The sequence below is a fragment of the Suricata suricatta genome, chromosome 3, assembly GCF_006229205.1.
Source record: "Suricata suricatta isolate VVHF042 chromosome 3, meerkat_22Aug2017_6uvM2_HiC, whole genome shotgun sequence".
Taxonomy (NCBI): domain Eukaryota; kingdom Metazoa; phylum Chordata; class Mammalia; order Carnivora; family Herpestidae; genus Suricata; species Suricata suricatta.
In genome coordinates, this window is record NC_043702.1 from 121,543,088 (window position 1) to 121,568,509 (window position 25,422).

Genomic DNA, 25,422 nt, shown 5'->3' on the forward strand with positions numbered 1-25,422 from the left:
CTTTATTTATTTGAATGTTTATTAATTTTTGAAAGAGAGAGAGAAGAGAGAGAGAAAATATGAGTGAGGGAGGAGAGACAGAATCCAAAGCAGGCTCCACGCTCTGAGCTATCAGCACAGAGCCCAATGCGATGCTCAAACTCACAAACTGGGAGATCATAACCTGAGCTGAAGTTGAATGCTTAACTGACTGAGCCACCCAGGCACCCCAATAAAACAGACTTTTAAATACAGAAAGTAAACTGGTGGTTATCAGAGGAAAGGTAATTCGGGGGGAGGGGTGAATGAAATATATAAAGGGGATTAAGAGGTACAAACTTCCAGTTACAACATGAATAGATCACAAGGATGAAAAGTACAGCATAGAGAACTTGTCTCACTAGTGCCTAAATGTAGTAAAGGCTACTTCAGTTTTGTATGTAGTTGAAATTTTTGGAGTCCGAAGGTATCCATCTGCAGACACTGATAATAATGTGTGGTGACACGTGTGACTATACTTAACTGGTAATGTACAGAATTGTTGAATCATTATATACCTGAAACTAATATAACACTGCATGTTAATTACACTTCAATAAAAAAAGAAAAAAGAAAGCAACAAAACATATTTTTCCCCTTAATTATAATTGCATACTGGTGATATGAATCTTTTTTTCTCAAGAATTCTCTTCATATTAATACATGGATAAATGTTGCATTGCTAGTCATATCTTCCTTGTTCCAAAATTCAAAGACATTTAAAACACAATTAATAGTACTCTATGCAATTAAATATGACTCCTGAATTCTGACAGGATCATAAGCATCAACATTGCCATTAGCATAGTAGCTTTTTAAAAAGTTGCTATAGAAACAGATTCTATAAGCCAGTCTCAGAATGCTTAAACCAGATCTACATAGTTACTTTGTGGGCAGTATAAATCAAATATGACCATTAAAAAAAACTAAACTCTTCTAAATTTTCATAAGGACTTCATTTTCCCTCTTTCCCTTTCCTTCCTTTTTTTCTTCTCTCTGTTCCTCCTCTTCAACATTTCCTGAATGCTTGCTAAGATCTGTGAGTAGAAGAACTATTTCTTCCACAGAGACAAGAGTGAAATAAGAAAGTACAAAAGTTAGAGGTTAATTTATAGATATCTGGAGAGGCATTTGAAGGATTTATTGCCTGTTAACACAGATTTTTCTAAGTTGGAACAAGTTTATTGTGGGGTGAGGAAGGAGGATAGGAGAGATGGGGGTTGTGTAAGATGTTTGAGAAGAGAGGTATTCTGAACAGCCACTGTGGAGAAAGGAAAAGGAGAAAGTGGGCCAAAGGTGAAGAACCCCACTGAGGTCACAGTCTGTACCAAGCTTCAGGCTTTGTGATTCCCAGAAACACTTGGCAGCAAGGGGGTCAACAGAGGCAAATATTTTGATTACTTTTGGGTTAGGATTTTGAAGGGTTAAATGGATGGAAGACAAAATGGGCAAAAGAGTTAAGGATATTGGAAAAATAATAATTGGAGAGCGGGACTATAAAATCCTTGCAAGAAGGGAAGAAAATGAAGCCAAAAAAGACCTGTAAAATTGGGGGGAAATGGGTGGTTCAGTGATGGAATTCTGGATGAGACTGGAGAATAGCAATGCATTATTCACAGTAGGTGAATAAAAGAATTGGAAGACTAGGAGTTTGTGGTCTGTAGAGTATTGGAGCTTATGATTTACAACTGGAACAAGTCTAAGTTATAAATGTCCAGGATGTGGTCACAGGAGGAAATTGCTAAAATGGCATGCAGGTGAAAATCATTGGACAGAAAAGGTCAAGAGACTCAATACATCAAGAGAACTAGATACGTCATCCTCACATACATTGATGCTGCCCAGATAATGGGGGATGTAAGGGTAGTAAGAAGTACCATGATTCTAAAACCTTCAATAAAGTGTGTGTATGTGTAAGATGGATGTCTCAGCATTTGATAGAAGACAGCAACAAAGTGTAATAGAGGGTGCTGTAACCAGATGATGTAAGTTTCCAAAGCAATGTTGTGTGTGTGTGTGTGTGTGTGTGAAGGTAGAAGATTTTGGTTTAGAGCAGCACTGAGGATTAAGAAAACTATTAACTTTCATTCTCTTACGCTCCAAACCTGGGCTCTGTGGAACCTGGGAGAATATGCAGTTTACAGTCTCCACTTGAGAGACATGAAGGAGAGATCTGGGTTTAAATGAAGGCAAAGAGGTGAGAGCTATTGTTTGGACCAGAGCATGAATGTTTTGGAGTAATCTGATGACAATAAAGATGGTTCCAGATGGCACAGGGAAAAGAATTGGCACAAAGGCAGCAAGGGTAAGAAGCAGAAAGGGTGTTGAAATGAAGGTACATGCTGTTCTGTTGAAATAACCAAGAAACGTTCTTAAGAAACTTTGTCTTAATAAGAAATTATAGGGGCGCCTGAGTGGCTCAGTCGGTTAAGTGTCTGACTTCAGCTCAGGTCATGATCTCATGGGTTGGTGGGTTCGAGCCCTGTCTTGGGCTCTGTGCTGAATGCTTGCTCAGAGCCTGGATCCTGTTTCAGATTCTGTGTCTCCTTTTCTCTCTGACCCTCCCTCTCTCATGCTCTGTTTCTATCTCTCAAAAAGTAAATATAAAAAAATTAAGAAAAGAAATTATATTAATAAAAGTACAAGACATATAAAATTATATTATAAAACATGCAGCCTAGTGGATAATAGCAGAACTCTGGAGCCAGGCTGCTTAGATTTGAATTCTGGCTCTACAACTTACTAGCTGTGTGATCTTGGATAAATTTCTTAATCTATCCATGCCTGAGCTTCCATACCTATGAAATGGGGATAAGAATAATACCTTCCTTATTAGATTGTTATGAATTTAAATGAGTAAATGTCTGTAAAGTACTTAGAAAAGAACCTGTCAGATAATAAACTCTATAAAAGTATTACATAAAATAGATTTCCTTCATTGGTTTAAAGGTGGGTTTGTGACTGTTGAGTTTCAGACTTTCAAAGCCATTTTTTACTGCAGGAATTTCTGTTGTAAAAGACCTTAGAAAACCCACAGATAGTTGTTGTATTTTCAGGAAGTATATAGATGCTAAATTTAAATCTCACTCAGCAAAGATAACCCTTGCTGTCCACTTCCTTCTTGCTTGTCTTTTCTTATGGTTGTCAACATTATCACTTGTCAAAGGTTCCTTGCATTCATGTGTTATTGTCTTTATAACCCATTATGATACACCACCCTTTCATAAAGCAGTTGTATTACCTATGTAGTTGTGTGTATGTGTGTAAACCAAAGTTTCTGGTAATGGTGTCTCTAGCTATCTATATAATGCAAATCATGTTCCCTATTGAGTAGGTCCCAGCAGAGCAGAAGGACTTAATGGAAACTTTTGCTGTGGGAGAAATTCTTGTTTAGAAGATCTTGGATTTGGTTTGAGTGAAGATTACATTACAAAAGAGCAACCTGGTAGCTTTTGACTAGTCCCAACTTAACCAACTAGGATTCCAGTTAAAGAGTGTCCATTCCATGCTGTTGCCAATAAAGTTCCTGCATGGTGTTCTGGCTAGAGCATTTTGTGGTCAGCAGTCAGCAGTCAGCAGTCAGCAGTCAGCAGTTTGAGCTATCTGTTCAGGATGCCAAATAGATTGCTAAGGGCTGTGTGTGGAGCTTGATTCGTTGTTGTCTACAGTAAAAACTGTATGAGAAAGGCAAGGGTAGGAAATACCTAATAGTCCCAGGACTATGCAATGATGGAATCCTGCTGGGCAGACACTGTGAAGACTTCTAGGTCCTACCCTGCCAGTGAAAGAAGTTTCTTGATTAAATCCTGAGTGCCTGGAGGAATTCCTTAGTACATAGTCCATTGTTCTCCCTGGATTCCTCCTTCTGCCAATTTGTTCTTTGTCTGTTTTAAACTCTATGACAAATCTGACAAATCTGATGTGGAAATGAGGGATTTCGGCTTACTCTGGAGATGCTTTTACATTCTGCTGTCTACTTGTAAAAACTTAGGGCCATTAAAGATGCTTTAAAGACTAATACTATTAAAGTCTTTTTTAGGTCAAGCGTTTTGTTTCTTTGGGAATACAATTTCTTTAAAAACTCAGTAAGCTTAACTCTCTGCTTCTAGTTCATCCCATGTACAAATAATTCTGTACAGGGGCACCAATAATTCTGTACAGGGATATCTGGGTAGCTCATTCAGTTACGTGTCCGACTTTGGCTCAGGTCATGATCTCATGGTTCATGGGTTCGAGCCCCATGTCGGGCTCTGTGTTGACAGCTAGCTCAGAGCCTGGAACCTGTCTTCAGATTCTGTGTCTCCCTCTCTCTCTGACCCTCCCCTGCTCACATTGTCTCTCGTTCTCTCATAAATAAATAAAAACATTAAAAATAATAAATAAAATGTTAAAATAATTCTGTACAAAACTTCTTCTTAGACATAAATCCTAAATATATACTATTTCTTTGTTTCCTTGCCCCCAGTACTGTTCTCCCAACCCTTTCTCTCTCTTTCAACTTACTGGGGTTACCTTGAGGATACCTGAGACTATAGACTTGGATGGGGGAGTATGTATTTTAAATATAAGATTTGATGAGGTTTGACAAATATATACACTCATGCAATGACCATTACAACCAAGATAATATTTCTATCACATGTAAAGGTTTTCTCATATTCCTCTCCATCGTTTCATTTTCATCCCTGGTCCCCCATTCCTTGCTGTGGGAGACTACTGATCTGCTTTTTGTCACTGTAAGTCAGATTTGTCTTTTCTAGAGTTTCATATACAATGGAATCATATGGAAAGTACTCTTGGTGCCTGACTTCTTTTGCTTAGAATGTTTCTCAGTATTCATCCATACTGCTGCATTTTTCAGTAGTTCATTCTTCTAAATTGTTGAAGAGTAGTTCATTATGTGGACATGCCACATTTAGTTGATCCATTCACCTGTTGATGGAATTTTAGTTCATTTCCTAATAGGTGCTTACAAATAAAGATGCTATAAATATTTATATATAAGTTTTCTCTATTCATATGTTTTCATTTTATTTGGAAAATACGTAAGAGTGGAATTGCTGGGCAAGTGTATGTCTAATATTTTCAGGAAACACCTAAGCTCTTCTACAAAGTGATGAACAACTTTTATTCCTGGCAGCAGTATATGAAAGTTTCAGTTGCTCCACATACTCACCAACACTTGGGATTTTTAGTTTTATTTTAATTGTAATCACTGTAATGTCTGTGTCATGGTATTGATTTGCATTTTTCTGATGACTCCTGATGCTGAGCATTTTTTTATGTCCTTATTGGCCATTCATAAATTTTCTTTTGTGAAGTGTCATTCAGATCTTTTGCCTGTTAGATGATGTCTTATTAGTATTGATTAAAAGATATATATTTTGACACAGATCTTTTACCATGCACTATATCATTTCTTTGTTTATAGCTTACTTTTAAGTTATTATTTCGCCATATCTTTTAAAGAATAAGTTTTGTTTCTTAAAGCATTTTTTATTTTTGTTTTTTCAAAGAACAAGTTGCAGTCAATCATGTACAACTTATTAATTTTTGAAATGTGATCCACATGTGGATAAAACATCCTTTCTATGAAATCTTCACCTTACTGAGGTTGGCAAAGATTTTTCTTCCTAAGTTTTCTTTTAGAAGTTTTGTAGATTTAGTTTTTAATTTGGGTCTGAAAAAACAAACTTAGGCCTGTGAATCTTTTCTTGTGGATGGTGTGAATGAAGTAAGGGAGGGTCAGAGTTCATTATTTTCCATATGGATATATAGTAATTTCTGCACCATTTATTTTGAATAGGCTCTACTTTCTCCATTGAATTAAACTGGCATCTTTGTCCAAAACCAGTTGCGCACGCGCGCGTGTGTGTGTTTGTGTGTGCGTATGTGTGTGTGTGTAGTCTTTAATTCTGGACTCTTTTCTATTCCATTTATTGGTATGTCTATTCCAATACCAATATCACAGTATCTTAATTACTGTAGCTTTATAATAAGCCTTGAAATCAGTGCAAAATTTTTCATCATTGCTTTGGTTATAATAGGCACCTTATCTTTTCATTTAAAATTTTAAATCAGCTTGTCAATTTCTACAAAAAACTTAATGGGATTTTATTTGATATTACATTAAATGTACAGCTGTGCTGTCTAATATGCTAGCCATTAGCAAAATGTGCCTATTAAAATTAAAACAAAATAAGTTAGTTTCCCAGTCACACTTCAAGTGCTAAATCACCATATGTGACTAATGGCTTCTATACTGGAAAGCCTACATAAAGAACATTTCCATGATGGCAGAAAGTTCTATTGAACAGTGCTGCTATAGACCAATTTGAAGACAATTGACTTAATAGTACTGAAGACCTCAGTCAGTGGTCATGGTTTTTCTTTGTATTTATTTAGCTCACTTGTATATTATAGTTTTCAGTGACATGTCTTCATATATACTTATGAAACTTATCCTTATATACCTTATATTTTTGGATGCTATTTAAATATTAAATAGTATTTTAAAAATGTTTGCCAATTTTGTATTGCCAATTTTGTATACAATTGATGTATACAATTTAATTTTTATGTTTTAAATTTGTTTATTTATTGAGAGAGAGCATGAATGGGGGAGGGGCAGAGAGAGAGAGGGAGACAGAGAGTCCCAAGCAGACTCTCTGCTATCAGCACAGAGCCTGATGCATGGTGTGATCCTTTAACCAACTGAGCCACCCAGTCACCCCTGTATAATTTATTTTTGTATTTTGACCTTATAATCTGTGATCTAAGCTAATCCACTTATTACTTCTGGTAGCCTTTTATGTATTTTTAAAAGTTTATTTATTTATTTTGAGAGAGATAGAGTGTGAGCTGGGAAGGGGCAGAGAAACAGAAAGAATCCCATCCAGGCTGTGTGCTCAGTGCAGATTCCCAGGTGGGGCTTGATCCAATAACCATGAAATCATGACCTGAGCTGAATTCAAGAGTTGGATGTGCCACTGACTGGGCCACCCATTTGCCCTGCCTTATAGATTTTCAAAAATATTCTACATTAACAATCTGTCTGTATGTGAATAGTTTTACTGTTTTCTTTACAGCCTCTATGCAATTGAATCAACTCATCTTTGTTTCACTGGCTAAGACTTCCAATAGAAGGTTATGTCAAAGAGTAAAAGTAGACAGCTTTATTGACCTTTTAAAATAATCAGCATTTAGTTTAATTGATTATATTTATTGTTTGTATTCTATTTCATTTATTTCTACTTTTTATTATTTTCTTATTTTTCTTCCTTTGGATCTAATTTGCTATTCTCTTTCTAGTTTCCTAAGGTTGAAGCTTAGGTTTTAAACCTCTATTTGGTAATAGTAATATTTTAAAGTTACAGGTTTCCCTGTATGAGTTGTGTACTACAAATTTTGATATGTTGTGCTTTTATTTTATTCAGTTTAAAATATGTTTAAATCTCCCTGTGACTTAATTTTTCACCCATGGTACTTTAAAAATCTGTTGTTTAATTTCTGCATTTTTTTGGTAATTAACTTTCTGGTATGGTTTTACTGCTTTTATTATTTTTAAAAAATGTTTATTATTTATTTTGAGAGACAGAGAGCACACAAGCAGGGGAGGGGCAGAGGTGGGGAGAGAGAGAATCCCAGGAGGCTCCACACTCAGCACGGAACCCAATGTGGGGCTCAATCTCACCACCTGAGTCAATATCAAGAGTTTGATGCTTAACTGCTTGTGCCTCCAAGGTACCCTGATTTTATTCCCTTTTAATTTGTGGAGATTTGCTTGCTTATAGTACATAATGTTCCATTTGGATGAATGACCAATGTGTATTTAGAAAGCATGTATATTCTACTATTGTTAAATGGCTTGTTCTATAGAAGTGTTATAGACATCTTCACATATTCTTTTTATTTACTCATTATCTTCACATTTTATTTTATATCCTTGAGGATTTTGTGCATATTTATAACAACTATTTTAGCATAGCCTGTGAATTCCACTGTTCAAAGTGAGATGCTATTGGTGGATTTTTCCTCCCCCCTGATTGTGGTCACATTTTTCTTCTTTGTGTTTCTAGTGATTTTTGTTTGAATGTTGGATATTTTGAATTTTACTTTCTCAAGTGCTGAGTTTTGTCATATTCTTTAAAATGTGTTGGACTTTGTTTTAGTGGATAAGTTACATGACTTGCAGATACAGTTTTTGAAGCTCATTTTTAGTCCCCCCCCCCCCCCTGGAGGGGAGGTCTGGGTGGCTTAGTCAGTTACATCTGACTTCAGCTTAGGTCATGATCTCGTGGTTTGTGAGTTATAGCCTCGCATTGGGCTCTGTGCTGACAGCTCAGAGCCTGGAGCCTACTTTGGATTCTGTGTCACATTCTCTCTCTGCCCCTCCTCCACTTGTGTTCTGTCACTCAATGTCTCTCAAAAATAAATTAAAAAAAAAGTAAAAAGTGGGTCTGGAATAATCTGTACGGAGGTTTGACACTTTTGGTGCCTCAAATTCAACAGATCTCTCCACTCTAGCTGGTGGGACTGTAATGATTCTCAGTTCTGTGTGAGCTCTTGGATTTGTTTGGTTTACAGCTCTCTGAAAGTTGCTTTTTGCTCAGCCCCTGGAGTTTTACCTTGGGCATGCATGCATTCAAATACTCAAGGGGACCCCTAAGCACATTTCTAGAGCTCTTTCTATTCATAGCCTACTTTTATCTGGGACACTATTATGTATATTTTAGCTGTCTTGGCCTCCTTGAAATCCAATCTATGCCTCCTCAACTATGCATGATTGCCTGGCTTTCTCTGGAGTTTTCCTTCTTGAACTGTAGTCCAGAAATTTTCTCCAAGCAGAAACTGGTTAATTTTATGGCTTATGTTATTTGTGTCTCTAATCTCAGGTATTACAGCTTGTGCAACACATTGTTTCCTCTCTGAAAACAATTGTTTCATATATTTTATCAGTTTTCTAGTAGTTTACCAGGAGAAAGTCATGTCTGAACTTTACTGCTTTTATAGCCAAAAACAAAAATCACTGAGCTCCTTAGCTTAACTGAAAATTACTAGTGTCCTTTCCCCCCCCCCCCCATAGAGACTTTTAGTTTATTCTATTGTTCAGGTTACAGGAACAGTTGGCTTTTTCAAACATTAAAAGACCCAAAACTCTACTTTCTCTCTAATCCATTCTGTTTCTGCTTGCAAAATAATAAATTTCTTAAGTGAACTCATCTCTTTCTTAAATACCTTGCTTTAAGCAACAAGGAGCTAACACTCTGGCTCTTTCTAATAGCTTCTCTTCTCAGTAGGCACTTAGTCTGCCTCACAAGGGATCACATGAAGTAGCCTTCAAAATATACAGTCTATTGCATGATACAAGTCTTGATCTTTTGGACTTGCTATATTTGTTTCCTTGCTACCTAATCTTGGTAAGTCAAGTTTTCATTACAGCAGCTCTCTTCTGCAAAGTACCACTATTTTTACAAATATATAGAAATAAGTACAGTGGAACATGTAATGGTGCAAACAGTGGAAAGGTGCATGTTGGGCAGATTTTCAGGGTAGTGTATTGTTTCTTGTCAGTGAGATAACTCAGATACCCAGATACTTGCATTTGTTATCCTTAGGGACAAGGTTTTTGCTGGTTTGCATTTGTTATCTTTAGTTGCTTACTATGGTTAGATTTATCAAATTGAAGGTGATAGAGCAGGCAGGCACACATGTGAGAAATTATACAGACCAAGTCTAGAATTGGCACATATCACTTCTTACATTCCACTGTGTTATGCTGAGATCGTGGATTCCTCCAAAGACCACCAGGAGTTTGAGTCAGTCACATATGCAAAAGTAAGGGGCATTTATTTGGGCTTAAGCTCGGTCTCTCAGACCTCACCAATGCAGTGGATCCGTGCTGAGAGCCCCATCATCAGTTGAGCAGAGTTTTTATTACAGTAGGGGCGAGGGATGGGGTGAAGGGTGGAGTGAGGGGCTGGGATTACAAAATGATTGAGTGGCACATCGGCAGAGGTTGGCATGGTGCAGGGTGATTGGCTAATTTAAAACTAAGTGGACTCACTAAAACAGCTGGAATATCAGGCAATATTGACTCGAGCTGGTGGTGGTATCTGCTTGGGCAACAGGTGGGTTGTTTTTCTTTCCTTTGCTGCTGAGTCACACCTGGGGAAGAGAAACTTAGGCCTTCTAGTTTCTGAGGCTTATTTGAAGCCTGTCACAGTGTTAGTTTGGTCCTTCACACTGCTTAGAACTCAGTCACAGTCAGATTATAAGGGAGATTGTAACTCAATTGCAAGGGAGATTTGGAAAGCCATATGCCAAGGAAGAAGGAAATGTATGTATGTATTTATTTATTTTATTTATTTTTATCTATTAATTTAATTTTATTTTTTATATAGTTTATTGTCAAGTTGGAAGTTGGCTTCCATATAACACCCAGTATTCTTCCCCACAAGTGCCCTCCTCCATGACCATCACCCCCCTCTTCCCTTTCCCCTTCCCCCTTCAGCCCTCAGTTTGTTTTCAGTATTCAAGAGGAAGGAAATGTATTTAAATAAACAAAAAGTATATGGATTCTTTTTCTTTTGTTTTTTCATGCCTTACTCTATTTTGCAGTACTCTGTTTCTAAATTTTCTTATCTTTGGAGTAATTCTTTCTCCTTTCCCTCCCCTTTTTTCCTTCTGTCTTTGCCTTCTCTTTTCCGTTCCTTCCACAAATATTAAATCTTTCAAGAATTTTCCCAAACTCTGGGTACACACAATGGGAGCAAAATAGTCTCTGCTATTATGGCAATAGTAATTTTTATGTATTCTATTTTTTTTTTCATGTCAGACGGGTAATGTGCCGACGTCGTAACAAGGTTTAAGGGTGGCACATGTCACACAATGGCGTGAACACCCAATCATCACGCTTATGAACTACGAAAGGATCTGTATTCTATTTTTAACTTAATATTTTACCTAGTATCACATGTAATAATATTACCTGATGGCTTTCAGAATGAAAACTGTTATTTAGAATTGTTGGAAGTAACAATCCAATAATGTTAATGGAAACTTATAGGAAAAAAAGATGAAACTATTCCTATTCATCACTGATTGCTTTCAGAAATAAAAGATTCCATAATCTTTGCCAAACAGAAACAACAACATTTACTTCAGACTCCTCCAAATCCCACCAAAACCCAAAACAACAACAACAAAAAATGCATTAACTGAAGGACATCTAATTTCCTAAGTCTGTTTTTAATTTTGCAGCATATATGTTTACACTAAGCTCTTCATGGATTTTGTTTTTCATTGTGTTGTTTCATTGTACACTGTGTTCTAGATTACTTTTCTGGCAACTGCTAATGTGGTTCATGGCTTGGTGTTTTCCCATTTCTTAATTAGATGAAACAACACACTCCTTACATTTAGTTCCATATATAAATGAAAGAAATGGCAGTGCTCTTATAGGGAAATTATTGTGTTGACAACAAACCTAGATAACATGGTAGAATGGTATCATATTCCTTTTTTTGAAATTTGTATTTCAATTCTTGTCTGTACCTAAGAGAAATAAATATGCTTATTTTTACTCTCATTTATTCATTTAGTAAATAATGTTGATTGAGTTTCCACTCTGTGTTTGGCACCTATATGAATTGTTTGGGATATATAGAGTAGATGTACTCCTTATTCATAAAAAGATCATGACCTGGTGGGTGAGAGAGACAAAGAAGCAGATCCCTAGTTTCATATAAGAACAATGATTTCAGGGTATACAGAGAACCTTGAAGGCACAGAAAAAGGGCTCCAAACTTACAGCATGTAGGAGCCTGATTAAGGATCTGCAAGGGCAGGCCTATAGGATATTTTGAAGGATAGGTAGTAGTTGTGGGCTGGGAAGATGGTAGAGCAGGAGGACCCTAAGCTTAACTCATCCCACAGATACAACTAGATAACACTAACATCAGCCTAAGTAACCCAGAAAATAACCCAAAGATTGGTGAAACAAACTCCACAACTAAAGGTAGAGAAGAGGCCACATATAAAAAGGTAGGAAGTATGATGTCACAGTCTGGGAAGAGAACAGACTGTGGCCATCCACAGTGGGGAGGGAGCTGGTGGCATGGAGAAGAATGGACTTTCACACTGGGGAGCCCACAAATGGAGAGGATGAATCCGCATAATATTTGCCTTCGAAAGCAAGACAGGCCAAATTTCACGAATTCTTGCAACCAGCAGGACTTAAACCCCGGAATTTTAAAAAATGGCAGACTCAGCTCTGGGAGAGCCTGAGGGTATTAGGAAGCAGAGTCCTTGCCCTTAAAGAGACAAACAGCCTATGAAGACTAGCGCTGTGAAAAATGCTGGGGGCAGCTGGCAGGGAGACTGATTTGCTCATATTAGAGCATGGCCCAGAGAGACATGGATCACGGGGAGACCCCTCCTGGAACAAAGGAGCTGGAAGGTGCCATTTCCCTTCCCTGTCCAGAATAAACAACGGCCACCCGTAGGAACAAGCACATCCTCACCACTCCTTACCTAACTTGTTTGGACCAAGCCCTACACCACTGTACTTCATTGGATCCACCCTTACCAGTCACTCTGGCCTCAGTCCCAGCACTGCAGGCCCTCTGCCCCATAAACCCCACATCTTCCTACCCTGTTTTGCAGGACCTTGTTCTGGCAGTGGGGGCAGGTCTTGTTTAGCAGGCATACCATAATACACCTTGTATAAAATGTGCCCCACCTCTTCTGGGAACCAAACACTGCTCACAATAGGCAGAGAGAGCCTCTGAAGACAACTGTAAGAAAGTTACTGAAAGAAAAATGGGCTAAGATTTAACAGCGGAGCACATGCAATACTCATTAGGAGACATTCCTTGAAGTGCCAGGCACTAGGGAACAAGAAACACTACACTTCAGGGAACTACAGGACCTCTTCTTCATAAGGCTATTATCTTTAAGAGCAAGAGAAGTAACTGACCTTCCTAACACACAGAAATAGACACAGAAAGACAAAATGAGGAGACAGAGAAATAGCTCCCAAATGAAAGAACAGAATCAAATTACAACAGGACCAAAGTGAAATAGATATAAATAATATGCCTGAGAGAGAATAATTTTTTTTGAGAGAGGGAGAGAGAGCAGGGGAGGAACAGAAAGAGAGGGAGAGAGAGAATCCTAAGTAGGCTCTGTGCTGTCAGCACAGAACCCAACATGGGTGATGACCCCATGAACTGTGAGACCATGATCTGAACTGAAATCAAGAGTCAGACACTTAACTGCTTAATTGACCGAGCCACCCAGCTGCCCCAACCTGATAGAGAATTTAAAGTAATGATCCTAAAAATACTCACTGGACTTAAAAAAGTAGAGGACATCAATGAGACCTTTAATACACAGATTTTTAAAAAAACAGTCAGAAATCAAGAACACAATAAATGAAATAAAAAATACACCAAAAGGAATAAACAGGCTAGATGAAGCACAGAAACTAATTAATGACCTAGAAGGCAGATAATAGAAGTAACTAAGCTGAGCAAAGGACAGGTAAGAAAAATTATGCAAAGTGAGAATAAATAGTCTTAGGGAACTCAGTGACTTCATCAAGCATAATAACATTTGCCTATAGGGGTCTCAGAAGCAGGAGAGAGGAATGGGAGCAAAAAATTTATATGAAGAAACAATAGCTGAAAATGTCTGAATCTAGGGAAAGAAACAGATATCTAGATACAGGAGGCACAGAGATCCTCCCAAAAATTCAACCCAAGGAGGTCCACACAAAGATACATAGTCATTAGAGTGGCAAAAAGCAGCAATAAAGAACAAATTTTGAAAGCAGCAAGAGGAGACAGAAGGCAGTTACATATAATGGAGACCCCATATGGCTATCAGTGGCTTTTTCAGTAGAAACTTTGCAGGACAGAAGGGAGTGGTGTAATATATTCAAAGTGCTGAAAGGGAAAAATCTGCAGCCAAGAATAGTATATCCAGTAAGGCTATCATTCAGAATAGAAGAAGTGATAAAAAGTTTCCAAGACAAAAACTAAGGGAGTTCATGGCCACCATACTAGCCCTACAAGAAATATTAAAGGGGACCCTTTGAGTGGAAAGGAAAGACCATAAATGAAAGTATGAAAAGTAAAAAACACAAAAGCAGTAAAAATAAATATTTTTATAAAAATCAGTCAAGGGATTCATAACATAAAACTAGACAAAACATGAGATCATATACCCAAAATGTGGTGATGGGGGTGTGGGGTGGAGAGGAGTGAAGAAATGAGTTTAACTTAAGCAACCATCAACTTAATGTAGACTGATATATGCAGTAGAAGTTATATACAAACCGAATGGTAATCACAAATCAAAAACTAGTAACAGATGTGCAAAAAAGAAAGAAAGGAATCCAAGTATATCACTAAATAAAACCAACAAACCAAGGGAAGGAAGGATCAGAGAAAATCTGTAGAAAACAAACACAAAACAAATAAAATGACAATAAATACATATCTATCAATAATTATTTTGAGTGCAGCTGGACTAAATGCTCCAATCAAAAGGCATAGGATGACAGAGTGAATGAAAAAATAAGACCCATCTATATGCTGCCTACAAGAGACTCATTTCTGGCTGAAAGTTACTTGCAGATTGAAAGTGAGGGGATGGAGAAACAATTACTATGCAAATGGATGTCAAAAGAAAGTGGGGGTAACAATACTTATATCATACAAAATAGACTTTCAAATGAAGACTATAACTAGAGACAAAGAAGGACAGTATACAGCAATAAAGGGGACAATCCAACAAGAGGATATAGCAATTAAAATATTTAGGTATCCCAAATCAGAGAACCTAAATACATAACACAGTGAAAACAAACATAAAGGAAGTAATCAATAGTAATACAATAGTTTTGGGAGACTTTTACAATCCACATGCATTGATGGAAATGGAGAGATCACCCAAGCAGAAAATAAGGAAACAGTGGCTTTGCATGACACACTGGACCAGATGGATTTGAGAGACATATTCAGAACATTCCATCCTATAACAGCAGAATACACATTTTTTTGAGTGCACACAGAACAATCTTCATAATCTTAGTTTCACATATTAGGCTACAAAACAAATCTCAACAAATTCAAAAACATTGAAGTCATACCATGCACCTTTTCTGACCACAATGCTATAAAACTAGAAATCAACCAAAAGGAAAAATCTGGAAAAAGCAGCAATACATGGACATTAAATAACATGCTACTAAACAATGAATTGGTCAACCAAGAAATCAAAGACGTAAAAAATTACATGGAAACAAATGAAAATGAAGACACGATAGTCCAAGATCTATGGGATGCAGCCAAAGTGGCTCTAAGTGGGAAGTTTGTAGCATTACAGGCCTATATCAAGAAGGAAGAAAAATCTTAAATAAATTACCTATTTTTACACCTAAAGGAGCTAGGAAAAGAAGAAAAAATAAAACCCAAACTCAGCAAAAGGAAGGAAATAATAAAGGTCAGAGCAGAAATAAACAAAATAGAGACTTAAAAACAATTGAACTGATCAATGAAAACAGGAGCTGGTTTTTTGAAAAGACCAACAAAATGGATCAATCTTTAGGATGACTCATCAACAAAGAGAGAGGACCCAAATAAACAAAATCACTAATGAAAGAGGAGAAATAACAAACAAATGAAACAGAATATCAGGAAGCCTATATACCAATAAATTCGACAACTTAGATGAAATGGATATATTCCTAGAAACCTATTACCTACCAAAACTAAATCAGAAAGAAATAGAAAATTTGAACAGACTGATTACTACAATGAGATTGAACTATTAATCAAAAAGCTCTCCCAAAACAAAAGTCCAGGACCAGACAGCTTCACAGGTAAACTCCACCTAACTCTCTCTCTCTCTCTCTCTCTCTCTCTCTCTCTCTCTCTCTCTCTCTCTCTCTCTCTCTCTCCCCCCATTTCTTCCTTTCCTTTCTCTCCTCCTTTCCTTTCTCTCTCTCTCTCTCATCTGTCTGTCTGTCTGTCTCTCTGTCTATGTCTTTTTCATTTTATTTTAGAAAGAGGGCAAAGGGAGAGGGACAGAGGGAGAGAGAAAGAGAATCTTAAGCAGACTCCATGCTCAGCTCAGAGCCCAACATGGGGCTCAATCACACAACCCTGGGACCATGGTCTGAGCCAAAATCAAGAGTTGGATGCTCAACAAACTGAACCACCCAGGCAACCCTCTACCATTTAAGGAAGAGTTAATACCTGGGACCTGGGTGACTCATTTGGTTTAGCGTCCAACACTTTGTTCTGGCTCAGGTTATGATCTCATGGTTCATGAGTTCAAGCCCCAAATCAGGCTCCACACTTGATGGTGCAGTGTCTGCTTAGGATATTTTCTCTCTCCTTCTCTGTGATCCTCCCTTGTATGCTTGTATGCTCTCTCTCTCTCAGAATAATAAATAACAACAACAACAACAAAAAGACAGCTCAAAAAGAGGGTTAATATGTATTCCTTCTCAAACTATGAAAAAATACAAGAGGAAAGAAAACTTCCAAATTCATTCCATGAGGCCAGTACCGCTTTGATACCAAAACCAGATAGATACCACTTCACACAAAAAAAGAGATCTACCGTGCAGTATCTCTCATGAATATAGATGCAAAAAATACTCAACAAAACAATAGCAAAGTTAATTGAACAATGTATTTAAAAAATCATATCACAATCAAGTGGGATTTATTTCTGGGATGCAAAGGTGGTTCAATATTTGCAAAACAATCAACATGTCATATCAATGAGAGAAAGAATAAAAACCATATGATCATTTCAATAGATGTACAAAAGCCATTTGACAAAGTACAACATCCATTCATTATAAAAGCCCTCTGCAAATTAGGTCTAGAGAGAACATACCTCAACATAATAAAAGCCTTATATTGAAAAACACACAGCTTTTGTGTGTAAAAAACTGGTAAAAATTATCAATCAATGGTAAAAAACTAAGAGCTTTTCCCCGAGATCAAAAATAAGACAAGAATGGTCACTCTCACCACTTTTATTCAACATGGTACTGGAAGTCCTCAACAATAATTAGACAATATATGGAAATAAAAGGCATCTAAGTTGGTAATGAAGAAGTAAAACTGTCATAATTTGCAGATTACATGATACTATATGTAGAAAACCCTAAAGACTCTACCAAAAATCTACTAGATCTGATTCATGAAGTCACTAACATTGCAGGATATGAAATCAGTGTATAGAAGTCTGTTTCATTCTTACACACTAATAAGGAAGTAGCAGAAAGTGAAATTAAGAAAACACATCCATTCATAATTGCACTCAAAACAATAAAATATATAGGATTAAACTTAACCAAGGAGATGAGAGACTTGTACTCTGAAAACTATAAAATGCTGATTAAAGAAATTTAAGATGATGCAAAGAAATGGAAAGAAATATCATACTCATGTGTCGGAAGAACCAATGTTTATTAAAACGTTCATACTAGCTAAGGCAATCTACAGATTTCATGCAATTCTTATCAAAATGCCAACAGCATTTTTTCACAGAACTAGAACAAACAATCCTAAAATTTGTATAGAACCACAAAAGACATGGAGTAGCCAAAGCAATCTTGAAAAAGAAAACAAAATTGGAGGTACCACAAATATCAAGCTATAATATAACAAAGCAGTGTTAATTAAAACAGTCTGATACTGGCATAAAAACAGACACATAGATCAGTGAAATAGAACAGAAAACCCAGAGATAAATCTACAATTATATGGTCAATTAATCTTTGATACAGAAGGAATGGAATATACAATGGGAGAAAGAGTCTCTTCAACAGATGGTGTTGGGAAAACTGGAGAGCTCCATGCAAAAGAATGAAGCTGGACCACTTTATTTTACTATAAACAAAAATAAAGTCAAAATGGCTTAAAGACCTAAATGTGAGACCTGAAACCATAAAAATCCTTGAAGAGAGCATAGGTAGTAATCTCTCTGGCATTGCTGTAGCAACATTTTTCTAGATATGTCTCCTGAAGCAAGGGAAATGAACTATTGGGACTCCATCAAAATAAAATGTTTCTGCAGCAAAGGAAACAATCAACAAAACTAAAAGTTGGCTTATGGACTGGGAGAAGATACTTGCAAACAACATACCGGTTAAAAGGTGAGTATCCAAAATATATAAAGAATTGATACAACTCAATACCCAAAAAACAAATAATCCTATTAAAAATGGACAGAAGACATGAGCGGATATTTTTCCAAAGAAGATATACAGATGGCCAACAGACACATGAAATGAACCTCAATGTCACTCATCATCAGGGAAATGCAAATCAAAACTACAATGAGATATCACCTCATGCATTAGTCAGAATGGCTAAAAGCAAAACACAGGAAAAAAGTGTTGGCAAGGATGTGGAGATAAAGGAATCCTCGTGCACTTTTGTTGGAATGCAAACTGGTGCAACCACTGTGGAAAACGGTATGGAGGTTCTTCAAAAACTTAAAAATAGAATCACTCTACAAGGGAGTAATTTCACTATGACTCATAGTTCACAGTTGACATTAGGGTTCATTTTTGGTGGTATATATTCTATGGGTTTTGGCAAATGTGTAATGATATGTATCAACCACTGTAATATATAGAATAATTTTCATTGCCCTAAAAATACTCTGTGCTGCACCTTTTTATCCCTGCCTCCCATAATCCCTGGCTTTTTCCATACTTTGGTCTTTCCAAGAATGTCATATAATTGAAAATATACACTTTGTAGCTTTTTCATATTGGCTTCTTTTACTTAGTGATATGAATTTAAAGTTCCTGAATGTCTTTTTTATGGCTTGATTGCTCATTTCTTTTCAGCGCTGAGTAATATTCCATCGTCTTGTTGTGCCACAGTTTCTTTATCTATCCATGTACAGAAAGACATCTTGGTTGCTTCCAAGTTTTGGAAATTAAAAATAAATCTGCTATAAACATCTGTGTGCAAGTTTTTATGTGGACATGTTTTCAGTTCCTTTGGGTAAATAACAAAGAGTGCAATTACTGTATCACATAGTAAGAGTTTATTTAGTTTTGTAAGAAACTATTTTTGAAAATGTCTGTACAATTTGCATTCTTAGTAGCAATGAATTAGTGTTCTTGGTACTCCGTATCCTTGCCTACATTTGATGTTGTCAGTGTTTTGGGTTTGGGCAATTTTAATAAATGTTCAGTGATATCTCACTGTTGTTTTAATTTGCAATTCCCTAATGACATGCTGTGGAACATCTTTTCATATATGTACTTGCCATCTTGTTTGGTGAGGTGCTGCTCAGGTGTTTCACCCATTTTAACATAAGGTAGTTTGTTTTCTCCCTCTGTCTGATGCACAAGGGGATTTTTCTCAGATATTCACAATGAGAACCTGGGGGGAGCTTCTGGAGATAAAACCCAGAAAAAGTCTGGATGTATCTTATGACTAGGTCTCCTTGCACTTTGTAACTCATTGAGATTCCAGAAATTCATCAATTACAGTTTAGGTTTTCCTACTCAGGCACTGATTCCCACAGAAATTGCTTGTGGATTTCTGCTCTAGTAAGTTACAATTCTCTGTATTTATCTATTTGCCTCTCCAAATTTTGGTGGCAATGGTTTGCTCTGTGACCTCACTTCTCTGAATAATCTAAGAAGAGCTGTTGATTTTTCAATTGTCCACTTGTTAAGGCACAAGGGCAACTTCCAATCTTTGTACATGCTCTACCAGAAGGTGGAATTCCTGGTATTTCATTTTAAAACATTGGTTTGTTATTTTCTCATTTTATTGATGAGTTAGAGTCAACATACAACGTATTCTTCTGTTTGAAGCCTTTCAAGAGTTAAAGGGATGTAATTAATAATTATCCCAGACATCAAATATATACTGTGATGGATGATTACCCCATAGATGTGGTTATACCTGATGAGGATACTAATGTCTTGGAGCTAATAAGAGGCACTAATGCCCCAAACAATTGAACCTGAACAATCTGATCCTTGAGTGAGTGCTTTTAGCCTCCATGCTATATAAGATACAGAGTTTTGAAGTGTCTTTTTGTCTTCTCAAGGTCTTTATCAAGATTTATTAGCACTCATCATTATGTCTATTCTTTACTGAAGAGAAACATAATTGAAACACAGTATCCCACATTTTTCATCAGCTCTTAATTTATTTTTATTTTTCTTTTAGTTGGAGGTCAAGAATTTTATTAAAATACTCTTTACTTATTGCTGTATATAACCTCCTCTAAATCTGGAAATTATTCTCCTTCTGAGAATTCTGGATTTGAAAGACATCTAGGTAATCTTTTATATGTGTGTGTGTGTGTATATACATATACATATATACATATATGTATATTTTAAGGTAATTTATTGTCACATTGGCTAACATACAGTGTGTAGACTGTGCTCTTGGTTTTTGGGGTGATTCTCATGGTTCAGTGCTTTCATACAATAGCTAGTGCTCATCCCAACAAATGCCCCCCTCAATGCCCATTACCCATTTCCCCCTCTCCCTCACCACCCCTATCCACCTTTAAGTTTCTTATGGTTTGTCTCCCTCCCTCTCTGTAACTATTTTTTCTCCCTCCTTTTCCCTGTGGTCTTCTGTTAAGTTTCTGAAAATCCACATATGAGTGAAAAAGTATGATATCTGTCCTACTCTGATTGACTTATTTCACTTAGCATAATACCTTCCAATTCCATCCATGATGTTGCAAATGGCATGATTTCATTCCTTCTCATTCCTTCTCAAGTAGTATTCCATTGTATATATATACCACATCTTCTTGATCCATTCATCAGTTGATGGACATTTAGGCTCTTTCCATAATTTGGCTATTGTTGAATGCACTGCTATAAACATTGGGGTACATGTGCCCTTATAAATCAGTACTCCTGTATCCCTTGGATTAATTCCTAGTAGTGCTATTGCTGGGTAGTAGGATAGTTCTGTTTTTACTTTCTTGAGGAACCTCCACACTGTTTTCTGGACTGGCTGCACTAGTTTGCATTCCTATCAATAGTGCAAGAGGGTTCCTATTTCTCCATATCCTTGCCAGCATCTGTATTTTCCTGAGTTGTTCATTTTCACCACTCTGACCAGTGTGAGGTGTTATCCCCGTGTGGCTTTGATTTGTATTTCCCTGATGATGAGTGATGTTGAGCATCGTTTCATGTGTCTGTTGACCATCTGGATGTCTTCTTTGGAGAAATGTCTATTCATGTCTTTTGCCCATTTCTCACTGGATTATTTGTTTCTCAGGTGTTGAGTTTGGTAAGTTCTTTATAGATTTTGGATACTAGCCCTTTATCTGATATGCCATTTGCAAATATCTTTCCCCATTTCATCAGGTGCCTTTTAGTTTTGTTGATTATTTCCTTTGTAGTGCAGAAGCTTTTTATCTTGATGAAGTCCCAAAGTTCATTTTTGTTTTTGATTCCCTTGCCTTTGGAGATGTGTCAAGCAAGGAATTGCTACAGCTGAGGTCAAAGAGGTTGTTGCCTGCTTTGTCCTCTAGGGTTTTGATGCTTTCCTGTCTCACATTCAGGTCCTTGATCTATTTTGAGTTTATTTTTGTGTATGTGTAAGAAAGTGGTCTAGTTTCATTCTTCTGCATGTTGCTGTCTAGTTTTCTCAGCATGATTCAGTAAAGAGACTGTCTTTTTTTCCATTGGATACTCTTTCCTGTTTTGACAAAGATTAGTTGGCTATACATTTATTTGTGGGTCCAATTCTGGGTTCTCTTTTTTATTCCATTGGTCTGTGTGTCTGTTTTTCTACCAATGCCATACTGTCTTGATGATTACAGCTTTGTAGTAGAGGCTAAAGTCTGGGATTGTGATGCCTCCCACTTTGGTTTTCTTCTTCAATATTACTTTGGCTATTTGGGGTCTTTTGTGGTTCCATTCAAATTTTAGGATATTTTGTTCTGGCTTTGAGAATGATGCTGCTGCAAGTTTGATTGGGATTGCACTGAATGTGTAGGTTGCTTCAGGTACTATTGACATTTTAACAATATTCTTCCAATCCATGAGCATGGAATGTTTTTCCATTTCTTTGGGTTTTCTTCAATTTCCTTCATATGTTTTCTATAGTTTTCAGCATACAGATCTTTTATATCTTTGGTTAGCTTTATACCTAGGTATTTTACAGTTCTTGGCGCAATTGTGAATGGGATTAGTTTCTTGATTTCTCTTTCTGTTGCTTCACTATTGGTGTTTAAAATGTAACCTATTTCTGTACATGGATTTTGTACCCTGTGACTTTGCTGAATTTACAGATCAGTTCTAGCAGACTTCTGGTGGAGTCTTTCAGGTTTTCCATGTAGATTATCATGTCTGTGAAAAGTGAAAGTTTAACTTTTTCTTTGCCAATTTTGATGCCTTTTTATTTCATCTCTCTTGTCTGGTTGCTGATGTTAGGACTTCCAGCACTATGTTAAACAACAGTGGTGAGAGTGGACATCTCTGTCATGTTCCTGATCTCAGGGGGAAAGTTCTCAGTTTTTCCCCATTGACATTGATATTGGGTATGGGTTTTTCATATATGGCTTTTATGATGTTTAAGTATGTTCCTTCTATACTGACTTTCTTGAGGCTTTTTATTAAGAAAGGATGCTGTATTTTGTGAAATGCTTTTTCTACATCTATTGACAGGATCATATGGTTCTTATCCTTTCTTTTATTAATGTGATGTATCACATCGGTTCGTTTGTAAATATTGAACCAGCCCTGTAGCCCAGGAATGAATCCCACCTGATCATGGTGAATAATTCTTTTTATATGCTGTTGAATTCGATTTGCTAGCATCTTGATGAGAATTTTTGCATCCATGTTCATTAGGCATATTGTCCTATAATTCTTCTTTGTGGGGTCTCTGTCTGGTTTGGGAATCAAGGTAATACTGGCTTCTTACAATGAGTCTGGAAGTTTTCCTTCTATCTCTGTTTTTTGGAATAACTTGAGAAGGATGGGTATTAGGTCTGTTTTAAATGTCTGGTGGAATTCCCCTGGGAAGCCATCTGGCCTAGGACTCTTACTTGTTGGGAGATTTTTGATAACTGATTCAATTTCTTCACTAGTTGTGGGTCTGTTCAAATTTCTTATTTCTTCCCATTTGAGTTTTGGTAGTGTGTGGGTGGAATTTGTCTGTTTTTTCCTGGTTGTCCAGTTTGTTGGCATATAATTTTTCATAGTATTCTCTTATAATTGCTTATATGTCTGAGGGATTGATTGTGATAACACCATTTTCATTTGTGATTTTATCTATTTGGGTTGTCCCTCTTTTTTTTTCTGAGAAGTCTTGCTAGGGGATTATTAATTTTGTTTATTTTTTCAAAAAACTAATTCTTAGTTTTATTGATCTGTTCTACTGGTTTGATTTTTGTTTTTCAGGGGGTTTTTTGGATTCTAAATTGTTTATTTCCACTCTGATCTTTATTTTTTCTCTTCTGCTGGCTTTGGGGTTTCTTTGTTGTTCTGCGTCTAGTTCCTTTAGGGGTGCTGTTAGATTTTGTATTTGGGATTTTTCTTGTTTCTTGTGAAATCCAATACATTGGATTGCAATGTATTTTTCTCTTAAGACTGCCTTTACTGTATCCCAAAGGGTTTGGATTGTTTTGTTTTAATTTTCATTTGTGTGTGTGTGTGTGTGTGTGTGTGTGTGTGTATAATTTTTAAAATTTACATACAAGTTAGTTAGCATATAGTGCAACAATGATTTCAGAAGTAGATTCCTTAATACCCCTTATTTGTTTAGTCCATCCCCCTTTCCACAACCCCTCCAGTAACCCTGTTTGTTTTCCATATTTAAGAGTCTCTTATGTTTTGTCCCCCTCCCTGTTTTTATAGTATTTTTGCTTCCTTTCCCTTATGGTCATTGGTTCTCTGTCTTAAAGTCCTCACATGAATGAAATCATATCATGTTTGTCTTTTTTGGACTAATTTCGCTTAGCACAATACCCTGTAGTTCCATCCACGTAGTTGCAAATAGCAAGATTTCATTCTTTTTGACTGTGAAGTAAATACTTCATTGTATATACATATACCACATCTTCTATATCCATTCATCCATCCAATACTATCCATATTAGTAGAACACAGGAAGGCAAGTGTATATATGTATGGTTAGTATAAGTGGGTATGGGAGAGAGATTTAAGACAGCTAAACCCTTATGCACAGTAGGGAGTCAAAAGTGAATATCTAAAAATAAAAATCAAGAAATACTAGTATAAACAGATTCCATAGAAATATGGACATAAAACCAAAAGAAAGCTAAAAGGATTGACAGTAATAGCCTCTAGAAATCAGTAATCAAGAGTCAGGAGGAGTAGGCAAGGGACTAATAGCCTTTGTTAAGCACCTTTGGAATTGATTTTTTCTAAGTTATGTATATTATAATGTAATAAAAATAAAAGCGAAATTTTAGAAGTCTTTTTACTATTCATTTATTTCTGCAAAGGCAGAGAAGTCTATGCTTAGCAGTGTACTGCAAAGGAGATAGCAAAGGAGATTATTTTCATGTTTAGTTATACAAATAGGAAGCTTAAAATAATCAATGAACTCCTGCTGGTGGACTCAAGACCTATATTCAAAAAGTCATTGCCAGAAGACATTCAAAGGCAGCATGTTTTCAAAGCACTTCACTGGGAATCTAAAGACTCAGATAAAAATAATAATAGAGACCATGTATTGAGTCTTGATTATGTGGTGGACATACACTTGAAACAACTCTATGAAATAGGTACTATTATCTTCTTAATTACACAGATGAGGAAGTGAGATTGGGAGAGGAAAAGCATGTTTCCCTAAAGGCTTACAGACTATAGGGTGTGGAATCCAGGCAACCTAATTTTATTTTTTTAAATTTTTTAAATATTTACTTATTTCGAGAGAGAGAGAGCGAGTGAGCAAAAGTGAGCAGGGTAGGGGCAGTGAGAGAGGGGGACAGAATCCAAAGCAGACTCCAGGCTCCAAGCTGTCACACAGAGCCTGACGTGGGGCTTAAACTCATGAGCTGTGAGATCATGACCTGAGCCTGTCAGACGCTTAACTGACTGAGCCACCCAGGTGCCCCCCTTCCATTTTTAATTACCGTATTTTTTTGCCTCCCAATTCTTAGCTAGATTCTACATATGATTAGCCCTCTTATTTGGCAAGTAAGTTATATCATCTCTGCCTGCTTATCTACATGTAAAACTAAAAGATTACCAGTGGGGAGGGGCCAACATGACAAATAAAGGGACCCAAAGTTCCCTCTTCTCTCAAACACAGCAGTGTTGAGGCCAAAGGACTGAACTCCAAGAGTCTAAGCAGCAAAGTGACAGAAGTGCCTCCGGGGACCCACTAAGACAACCTG

The 25,422-nt window shown here is 36.8% G+C and overlaps 1 protein-coding gene and 1 non-coding gene across 8 annotated transcripts in view; one reads left to right on the forward strand and one right to left on the reverse strand.

The window, feature by feature from the left end:
• Positions 1 to 25,422, forward strand: part of DNM3 (dynamin 3) — a 561,021-nt gene that overhangs the window by 170,736 nt on the left and 364,863 nt on the right. The window lies entirely within an intron of this gene.
• LOC115288869 lies at positions 10,850 to 10,953 on the reverse strand. Its single transcript, XR_003907255.1, has one exon. It is a non-coding gene; the product is annotated as a small nucleolar RNA U13 (small nucleolar RNA).